This window comes from Martes martes, assembly GCF_963455335.1.
Source record: "Martes martes genome assembly, chromosome: 16".
NCBI lineage: Eukaryota > Metazoa > Chordata > Mammalia > Carnivora > Mustelidae > Martes > Martes martes.
The window spans coordinates 9,784,354-9,794,898 of NC_137904.1; the positions used below are offsets into that span (position 1 = coordinate 9,784,354).

At 46.2% G+C, this 10,545-nt stretch overlaps 1 long non-coding RNA gene across 1 annotated transcript; it reads left to right on the forward strand.

Annotated features, from left to right (window-relative positions):
- Positions 1-2,846: 2,846 nt before the first annotated feature.
- Positions 2,847-9,843, forward strand: LOC308356669. Its single transcript, XR_013968118.1, has 3 exons — positions 2,847-3,064; positions 3,267-3,631; positions 9,136-9,843. It is a non-coding gene; the product is annotated as an uncharacterized lncRNA (long non-coding RNA).
- Positions 9,844-10,545: the final 702 nt, after the last annotated feature.

The window sequence follows — 10,545 nt, forward strand, 5'->3', positions numbered from 1 at the left end:
CAGCTCCCATGTCCTCGGGGTCCCGGAAGGGAGCAGCAGGCCAAGCAAACACCACGGTGTGTGCACTGGGGGCCTGAGATGCCCGCAGCCCTCGCCCCTTTAGACAAGGCACCGCTTCCCCTCCCAGTCCACTGTGGCCACGTGCGATGTGGGGCTCGCGGTGACACCTTGGGATTTTTCAAGAGAAGCTGCAAATACGGAATTTTTTCCGTAAGACCTATTGGTTTTTAAATGGTGACTTTTTTTTTTAATTGCGGGAGCCAAATAGAATGGGTCTTCGGCCAAGCACAAACGCTGCATGAGAGCGTGGGCTTTGCCTTATTTACTGCTGCTTCCTTGCGTGTAGGGCACTCAGGGGCTGTCTGTCAAACTCACGGAATGGATCCACCAGTGAGCGTCCTTTGTCTGGGCTAAGTCTCCCAGCCCTCCCCCTTCCCCCCCTCCCTCTCCTTCCCTCTCTCTCTCTCTCTCTTCTTCCCCCTCCCATCTCCCCTCCCTCTTGCTCTGCTGGACCTCATTTTCACATTTCAAAACGTGGGGTTTTATCTGGTAACCCTGGTAACTGACCTCTTGGAAGCCTATTTGGGAATTCTAATAGCTTGTTTTTTAATTCCAGGAAAACAAAACATAAATCCTGCCCTTGACTGTAATTTCTAATCTCCCCCTTGCTGTCTGCGGGTGTGTGTTTAGATTACAAACTCACCTGGTAGGAGCTGTGTTTACAGTTCTGTCTTGTCAGGCGGATGGAGGTGTGACAAAGACGCCCTTCAAAGTCCCCCTCCCCCAAAGAAAGGCTTGTGTTGTGCCGCTTGCCTGGGGGCACTTGCCCGTGGCAGTGAAGCAAACATACGGGTATTGTAACCAGGCAGAGGGTGGAGGGAGGAGCCACATCCCTTTCAAGGTAAGACTCCACTGCCCACTGTTTGAACTTGGATGAAGCCACAGTAGAGGAGGGGTGAAAGCAAGGTCTGGCCAGGTCCATACTCGATGGAAACACCAGTGTCAGAAGGAGGCCGTGAGGCCAGGCTCCCAAGCGTGGTACGTGCTCAGAGCCTGCTCAAGGTCTGTAAGGCAGCCACGTCTCTGAGAGAAAACTGTGTGCAACACATCGGTTTGCGTGCAGGCACGCATATAGAAACATACTTAATTTTGAAGATCTAATACGTTTACCCTTTGGCAGAAAGAGACAATAAGGAACCAATAATAAACAATTTCCCTTCTTAAAACTTTCAAGAGACTAAAATGAGATTTCAGGACAACTCAAAAAATAGGACTCTCAGGGGAACTAGAAATGGATGCATTTCAATAAAAACGGTCCCCAAGGCCACCGGCATCGCTATGATTCCCAAAAATCCTCTAAGTCTGCTCCGGGTGCCTGGCCCCACAAACAATTCTGAGTAGTATTGGCTTTTTGTAGGAATTTGCTGGTTTTTTTCTCTTTGGTTTAGTTTTTTTTTTTTCATGAATCCTTTTATTGAAAACCATGTTGTAAATAAATATTAGCTGACAGGGGAAGCCATTCATGGCAAATTATTAAGAGGAAAAAACAGATTATAAAACAATATGATCCCAAATTTATATTAAAAGCACATATATGCATTTATGTTGTAGGAAAAGAGAGACAACAAGATATTCATTGTCAATATCTTCAGGTGTTTGAAGAAATTTTTGCTTTCTTTTGTGTGCATTTTTTGCACTTTTCAAAAGTTTCTCCGTTGAAGATACTTTTTGTTAATAGATTTTAAAATAATAGATATTTTTATAAGTTAAAAAACTACCTAAGGAAATTATCAGTAAGGATGAATTTAGAGGCTAGTAACAGAATGGCCTCTTTTTCACACCTAAGAAGCCTGGACGTTGGCCTTTGCAACTCCACAATGATGCTGTCAGAGACTCAAACTCTTTTTTTATATGCTTTCTGCCACTCTCGCATGTTGTGGCCTCATGATCTCAAAACGGCTACACATCGCCAGGCATTGCATCCACATTCCATCCAGAAAGAAGGGAGAAGCTAGCAGCCTCGGTCATGTTTCTTTTTCCCTTTTTCATACAAGAATGCAAGTTTTTCTGGAAACCTTACTCAACAGATTTCTGTTGATATACCTATGATCAGAACAACGTCACATGTCACCTCCAGACCAGTCACTGTCCAAGGGGAATGAGATGATCATTTCCCTAGACTAGTTCAGTTCCGTTACGCTTTATCTCCCAGAGCAGGAGTCAAGGCCCAGTAGAGCATGTGTAAGCAATGGATAATATTTGACCAAAAAGAGAAAAAAATGTTTTTGCAAGAAAGGTTCACCTTGCACTGTAGATTATTTCCAAATCTCTCTTCTCCACCTGCTCACACCCCCATCCCTACCCTGGGCCCCCTGCCTGCTGCCAGATCTCCAGGAGCTGCAAGCCTGTCTCATTCATGAACACTGCACGCAGCAGGTTCTTCGGGAATCATAGTTGGGTGCATGAAGGACGGCGGATGTGTTACCAGCTGGTTGAAATGCCAAACACAGTTGCAGGCAAATGGCAAGTTTTGAAAAGGGAGAGAGCTCTCGTGTGCCGAGCATCCAGCAAGGATTTGGGGGAGGAAAGGAGCGCCATCCTGAAGGATGTGCTTTTCTCTCTGGTTTTACTGGTTTTTCTGAGATTTCTCCACCACTATGAGATAACTTCCTTCGCTTATAGGCTTTCTCCTTCGATTTGATTTGCTTTTTAGAAGTTTAGCTGTGGGGTGGGAGGAGGGCGGGCTGAACCCATTGGGATTTCAACTTCAGCTTTTGGAAGACTTCCTTTTGTCATCTGTGTGCTTTTAGCTTCTCAAAATGAGCTGTGCCAATCCCCAGATCTGCTTCAGCTGTATCCTGCCATCTGGTGTGGCCTCCCATTTCCTTAGCAAACAAACTGCAGTTGTCTTCCTGTCTATCTTCCCACAAAGGCCATTTTAAGACTGCTTTCTGGGCACATTTGTCTTCCCCGGCCCTGGAGCAGGAGGCCGAGCTCCTCAGCAGGGCCCACACCATTCAGACCAGGCTCGGCGGCACCTGCCCGGCGGAGGAGCTGACAGAAGGTAAGCAAGGATCTCTTTCCAGAAATGCATTCTTGGCTAAGGCCAGAGAGCCTTGACGCTTGTGCAATATTGCTTCTCCCACGTGATTCAAAGCTTCCCAAGGCCCACACCGCTTCTTACAGCCCTCACCCCCTCAAAGCCCCCGGCCTGGTTCCGGGCAGGCATCAGTCAATATTAGCAAACACCTAACCTTTCTCATCAGAGCAGCGTTAGACCCATGGCGATGCTGTGAGCCTGCGGGTCATCAAAACAACGGCTGAAATACGACAGTGCGGAGGGAAAAAAGACGTGCAGCATGACTTCCATCGGCTCTGATTTCCAATTTTCTTTTCCTGTACTCCTGGCTGATTCGGAGCTGCGTGTGGACAACTCTAGAGATACGGAAACTCAGACCTAAGAGGAAAGAACAGGGAGCTGCCTGAAGAAATGGGGAGGAATCACACCTTTGACTCAGTTTCCTGGAGCCCCCTGAGCTCCAGGCACAGCGCCTGACACCGGCCAAGGGTGTTCTCTCATCCCTGGATGCCCAGGCGGGGAGATGTTACCATGGAGACGCCCAAGTACAAGGTGAGTGAATTACTCGCCCCGAGGTCATGGAGCTAGAACTGGGCAGAGGCGGGTTTTCGCCCCTTCTCCAGTTCTGTCCTCGCGAGCAGCCTGACACTACGAGATGAGGGCTGCCCGCTTACTAAGGATCGCTTCTTGGCTCCTGGCCTCCTCTCACGACTCCTTAAATTCATTTTGTAACTCTGTGCCTTCTGCACTGAACCACACTACAAGAAAACCGAGCTTTGAGCCAGGAAATGAGCATGGCTCCAGCATGCAGTCCTGGGGCTGACCTGGAGGATACTGCTGCCTCCTGGGAGCACTCAGGCCGCCCCTGGCTTTTTCACAGGCTTGGCGGCCAAGCTTTCCTAAGCCAGCGGTGAACTTCACCTACAGGAGGCTCCTTGGCTCCCCAGCTGGGGCTGGCTCTTCCCACACTTGCCTGTTTCCTGCGGTTGCTGCAATCCCTAGTCAGGCGGTTACATAAGCAGTCCCCCTTGCCAACTGTCACCAAGGCCACCTGGAAAATCAAGACTTACGCAAACCGGCAATGGCTTGCCAGAGGGGCGACACCCTTGTACGCCTGTTCCTGGCAACTCGAGAGCTACGTTCAAGCCGTCTCCTTACTACCAGCCCTGGATTTTTCCAAAGCTGGAACGGCAACGACAACATGTATTTTCTTAAAATACAGACTTAAAATACAGACTTAAAGCCTGTTAAGGTGCTGGGGAGTTTCCAGCATAAATAGGCTGGAAATTCCAACGTTACATCTGTCCTCGGCTTTCTGGTTTCTTCCTAATGTCAGCACGACATACTTATTCCCGAGTCTGTGTCCTGGTTCCTCTACCAACTGGCTGCACGGCCTGAAGTGAGTCATCCTGTCTCCCCAGGGCCCTGCCTCCTCATCTGCAAAATGGGGGGACCACGGGAGACAAGCACCAGGACCCTTCTAACTCTGAACCGACACGTCCGTTCTCCTGCGGTTTAGCCTGGAGCTTTCTCTTTCCTCCTGCCAGTCTCATGCATCCTGGCACAGTCTTCAGCACAAACTGGTGCCCAAAACATAATACATGGACAGGCCACGGCTGTTTCCTGACGGCTCCCAGGATCGCACAGTTTGTTCGAGCCAAAGGCCTGGCAGGAATGTTTACAGCTCATAGGGCCACATTTCAAAGGCATGTTGTAAGGAGAGTATGAAGGACACGGGGCAAATGCTGCTCCCTCTCCATGCTTCTTCCATTTTCCAGCTTGGAGCTTGTTAGAATCTTTAGTTTGAGGATGTTCCAAACGTCTGTAGTTACAGACTATCTCCGCCCATGCCAGGAGGTCTGGAAGCCCAGCCAGGAGCAAACTATGAACACCAGCCACACATGCTATCCGCCTCAGAAATTCCAGTTACAGAATAATTTTTTTAAAGATTTTATTTATTTATTTGAGAGAGAGAGAGAGTGAGTGAGCATGAGAGGGGAGAAGGTCAGAAGTAGAATCAGACTCCCCATGGAGCTGGGAGCCCGATGCGGGACTCGATCCCAGGACTCCGGGATCATGACCTGAGCCGAAGGCAGTGGTTCAACCAACTGAGCCACCCAGGTGCCCCACAGAGTAATTTTTAACTATACTTTTGTAACTGGGGTTAGTAACCAAGGGGCAAAAGACTTACAGAAAATCCAATGAAAGAAACAAAGTAACTTCCAGGAAAAAAAGAAAAAAGAAAAAAAGAAGAGTGAGAAAAACCGGAAAGGCCATCATGAGAAAAAGGACATTTAAAAAAAAAAAAAAAAGGATTAACAGAAGGTGTTAAAGTTGAGGCTATGCGGAAGCAGCTGGCAGGGAAAAAACAAACAAACAAACAAACAAACAAGCAAAAACCTTGGCTAACAAATAATTAGAGAATGACTTAGTAAAGACATTGGAAAGAATATGGAATCACAACAGTAGTGACCATTTTAAACAAAAACAGTTTCTGGGAATGGATTGCCTCATTTTTATTCTATAAAGCTGGCGGGGACACCTGGGTGGCTCAGTGGGTTAAAGCTTCTGCCTTCAGCTCAGGTCATAATCCCAGCGTCCTGGGATCGAGCCCCGCATCGGCCTCTCTGCTCAGCGGAGAGGCTGCCTCCTCCTTTCTCTTTCTCTGCCTGCCTCTCTGCCTGATTGTGATCTCTGTCAAATAAATAAATAAAATCTTTTAAAAAAGAAAGAAAGAAAGAAAGAAAGCAAGCTGGCGGAAGTCTGACGAAAAACAAGAAGGAATAAGGACTAAAGGAAAAGTCTTACAGAGAAAATTTAGAGTCTGAATGACATTTAGTCAGGTTTGTGTGCTGAAATGCCCCCAAATGAGTGCTTCCAAGAAATGAAACCTAACATAAGTGATTTGAGAAACTGGGCATCACAGTCTCAGAGTAAGGAGAGGACGGGTTGAAAGGAATACAAAGAAAAGAATCAAATCCCGTTCCGAGAGAAGAAAGACCATCCGCAGGACGCACACACGAGGAAAAGGCTTTTGTCCTGCCGGTGAAGCAGGGAACTGTGGCTAAAGGGACCCTCTTCCCGCTAGAGGCTTAACTACGTTTGGCCTGAGCAATGATTGCTGCCCGGGTTTTGTTGTTTTTTTTTTTTTAACTCACAAAATCAAAGTATCATGTAGCTTTTCCAACCTGCCCGAGGCTCCAAGCAATGAGAGAAAAGGATGAATCATACGTAAGAATATAGCTTTGATGAAAAAGCCCCCAGTCATTCAATGGCATGATGGGTTTAACAATCCCCACGATGTCCGTCTGACAGAGGAATGACTATTTTTGGACTTCACGTAGAAGGAATGTATCACAAGCATATTCACAGGTATTTGTGGCGTAGGTCCACTTAGAGCAGCTCAAAGTGCCCTTCTTGGATGCAGACTGGTTTTTAAAAATTTCTTCTTGTAGTAACAGTTTGTGGAGATTATTATAAGAAATAATGATAAGGCTTTTTTTGGAAAAATTTAAAAAGCAGCCATTCTAGCTAAAACTTCATAGTTCTTACTAGGGGCCACTTCAAAAAGCTCTTTACACACATTCATTCCTGTAACCCTTACATTAGCCCCATTAAGTAGGTGCTGTCGTGATTCCATTTTGCAGATAAGGAAACTGAGGCACGGGAGGTGAAATGACTTGTCCAAGTTCCCACAACCAGAAAGAAACAGAAGGTGGGATTCTAATGTACCAAACTCCCGTATTTGCCTGCTCCCACATTTGGCAATTGTTCATACTTCTCCAATTTGCTTCAAGTCCTCTTATAAAAGAAATCTAACACTACACAGAAAGTTGCTGTTGGGGCGCCTGGGTGGCTCAGTGGGTTAAGCCTCTGCCTTCAGCTCAGGTCATGGTCTCAGGGTCCCGGGATAGAGCCCCGCATCGAGCTCTCTGCTCAGCAGGGAGCCTGCTTCCTCCTCTCCTTCTGCCTGCCTCTCTGCCTACTTGTGATCTCTGTCTGTCAAATAAATAAATAAAATCTTAAAAAAAAAGAAAAAGAAAAAGAAAAGAAAGTTGCTGTTATATGCTAATCCCCTGTCCCATGCATGTGAGGTATAGCCTTTAGCTCCTTTTAAAACACTTACAAGGGTGCCTGGGTGGCTCAGTAGGTTAAGCATCTGCCTTTGGCTCAGATCATGATCCCAGGGCCCTTGGATGGAGCCCCAGGTCGAACAAGGAGCCTGCTTCTCCCTCTGCCTCTGCATCTCCCCCTACTTGTGCTCTCTCTCTCTCTCTCTCTCAAAGAAATAAATAAAATCTTTTTTTAAAAATAAAAAAACACTGGGACGCCTGGGTGGCTCAGTTGGTTAAGCAGCTGCCTTTGGCTCAGGTCATGATCCCAGCGTCCTGGGATCAAGTCCCACATCGGGCTCCTTGCTTGGCGGGGAGCCTGCTTCTCCCTCTGCCTCTGCCTGTGCTCGCGCTCTCTCTCTCTCCCTCTCTCTCTCTCTGACAAATAAATAAATAAAATCTTAAAAAATAAAATAAAATAAAATAAATAAAAAATAAAAAAACACTTTTATATAAGCGTCTTGAATCTATGCACAATACATAGTGTTCATTTTCACATTTGAGACATTTATAAAGAATAATACACTCTGTTTCCTTTGAGAAACTTGTTGTTTTCCTCTCACCATTATGGTTACGAGCCTCTGTGTCGATGCGTATTGATCTCTTGGTCTGTACCATTCAGCTCTGCAGCCACTAGCCACACATGGCGACGAGCTCTTGAACGGCGGCCATGCGCAGTGTAAAATGCACAGTGGATTCCAAAGGCAGGATGAAAACCAGTCAACTACCTCTTTCATAATTGTGAAAATTGATCACATGTTGAAATGATCATATTCTGGAGATACCAAGAGAAATAAAATATATTACTGAAATTCATTTCCCCTGCTGTTGCTGCTGCTTCTTCTTTTTTTTTTTTTTTTAATGTGGCTAGTAAAAAATTGAAAATAGCGTAACCATTCAGTCCTTCTAGGAAGTTGCATGGCTGAGCAAGGTGAGGTCGAGCTGGACCTGGAGGCAGGCGGGCTGGCTGAACTTGTAAACTACCAACTTGACTAGAAAGACTCTTCGAGAAAGAGTATAAATCTGCCCAAGAAACAATGACTTGGTGGCTTAGCTTGGTGAGGTCTCCCCCTTTAGCTTTCATGAAGCCAGCACGGGCAGATTCCTCTGATAACGGCCTGCAATGTTATGAAGTCAGCTTTACTCTGTGCCACTAAGCGTATTAACTATTTTTAGGGCCAACTGTCAATGCACCTCCTTGTTCACGCTTCCTCTGCTTTCGATTTGTTTTCTTAAGCCACAGCTATTTATACCTGGAGTGCTTTTTCATTTTCCAAAAAGAGATGTCCTCTTTATTCTGCCAACGATAACGCTGAGACTTGTAATTAGGTTATAAAACGCAGCAGAGGGGGTTGGGGGAACCATGGGCAATTGCCATGGGGATATTATTGATGAGTATCAGATTGCTTTTCGACTTCTGAATAAAAACCTCACTTTAAGATTTTGAATCATAGGGGCGCCTGGATGGCTTAGTGGGTTAAGCCTCTGCCTTCGGCTCAGGTCATGATCCCAGGGTCCTGGGATCAAGCCCCTCATCGGGCTCTCTGCTCAGCAGGGAGGCTGCTTCCTCCTCTCTCTCTCTGTGCCTGTCTCTCCACCTACTTGTGATCTCTCTGTCAAATAAATAAATAAAATATTTTTTCAAAAGAAAGAAATTTTTTAAAAAAGATTTTGAATCATAAAGTTACAGAACCAGCAGAGACCGGAAGTGTTGGTCCAGACTGCAGATCTGGTGTCAGGCAAGCTGTGTGGCCCTGGGCCAGTACCTTAACCATCATAAGCCTCAGTTTCCTCGCCCAAGAAATGAAGATGCTAGCATCTGCCTTCTAGAGCTCTCTTGTGGATTAAATGTGATCATGATTGTGACTCTTCCTTGTATCTACTTTTATTCCACGGCAGTTGTGGTAATTACTATTAATTCTTGCACCATTGATATTTCCCCAGACGGCTGCAAGGGGATAGCCTCTTCAAGCACACCTGGTCTCATCCCAGCAGGCCTTTCTCCTCTGCTCTCTACCATGACTCTTAAAACTCTTCCCTGAAGTGGAGAGGTCCGTGGGTAGCAAGAAGAAAACCTTCAGACTCTCCCTCCCCTTGCTCTCCCCACCCCCTCCCCAGCCCCGTGAGGGTACTCTGTGCAGTTCTTGCTGAAGAAGGCTGTGCTGAATGTCCACAACAGCCAAACTGGGGAAAGAGCCTAGATGTCCATCAACAGATGAATGGATAAAGAAGATGTGGTATAGATACACAATGGAATACTATGCAGCCATCAAAAGACATGAAATCTTGCCATTTGCGACGACGTGGATGGAACTAGAGGGTATCATGCTTAGCGAAATAAGTCAATCGGAGAAAGACAACTATCATATGATCTCTTTGATATGAGGAAGTGGAGATGCAAGGCGGGGGGGGGCTTAGGGGGAGGTAGGAAAAGAAAAAATGAAAAGATGGGATTGGGAGGGAGACAAACCATAAAAGACTCAATCTCAAGAAACAGACTGAGGGTTGCGGGGGGGAGGGGGGACGGGAGAGGGTGGTGGGGGGAAATGGACATTGGGGAGGGTATGGGCTATGATGAGTGCTGTGAAATGTGTAAACCTAGCGATTCACAGACCTGTACCCCTGGGGATAAAAATACATTATATGTTTATTAAAATAAAAAAATTTAAAAAAATTAAAAAATAAAAATAAAAATAAATAAAAAAAAAAAAAGAAAGCTGTGCTGAGTCCCATCACTAAAGAGCCTCTACCAGTACAGTCTCCAACTTCCTACTTCCTTCTACAGTCTGGCTTCCCTAGGGTCTGCCTCCATAAACCATTCCTGATCATCCAAATAGTAGCCTCGATGCTTTCCTTGGGATCAGCGACCTCGCTCTCAGGTACTCCAGCTCATCTTGCTACCTGAATATGGGCTTCCTTGCCTCTCTTTAAGACCCTTGATGGCTGACTTTGAAAGGCTGGGGCTTTCCTACCTCATGTCCTCTCCCCATCACTAACTAAGCTTAGGATGGGTGTCACATTGCCCAGAAATTTATTATGCAGCTCCCATATCACACTTGTTTTGAGAAATATAATTACAAAACCACCAGGTTTTTGGCCTAGGATCCTAGGGGCAAACCAGACTTTTGGAGCTCAGCCATGTATCTGAAGTTAGAAAGCAGTTTAGGATCTGCTGTGACTCTGAACGGAAGATTTTACAGTTAAGGAAACTGAGATCTAGGGGTTGAAGAAACTGGCCAGCAGGTCTGGAGAGTACCTACCTGACAGTTGCCTTTCCTGTAGGATACATTTATTCTTCCCACTAGTCAATCCCCTTTTGCCTCCTACTGAAGTCCGGAGAGCCCTCCCACCCCC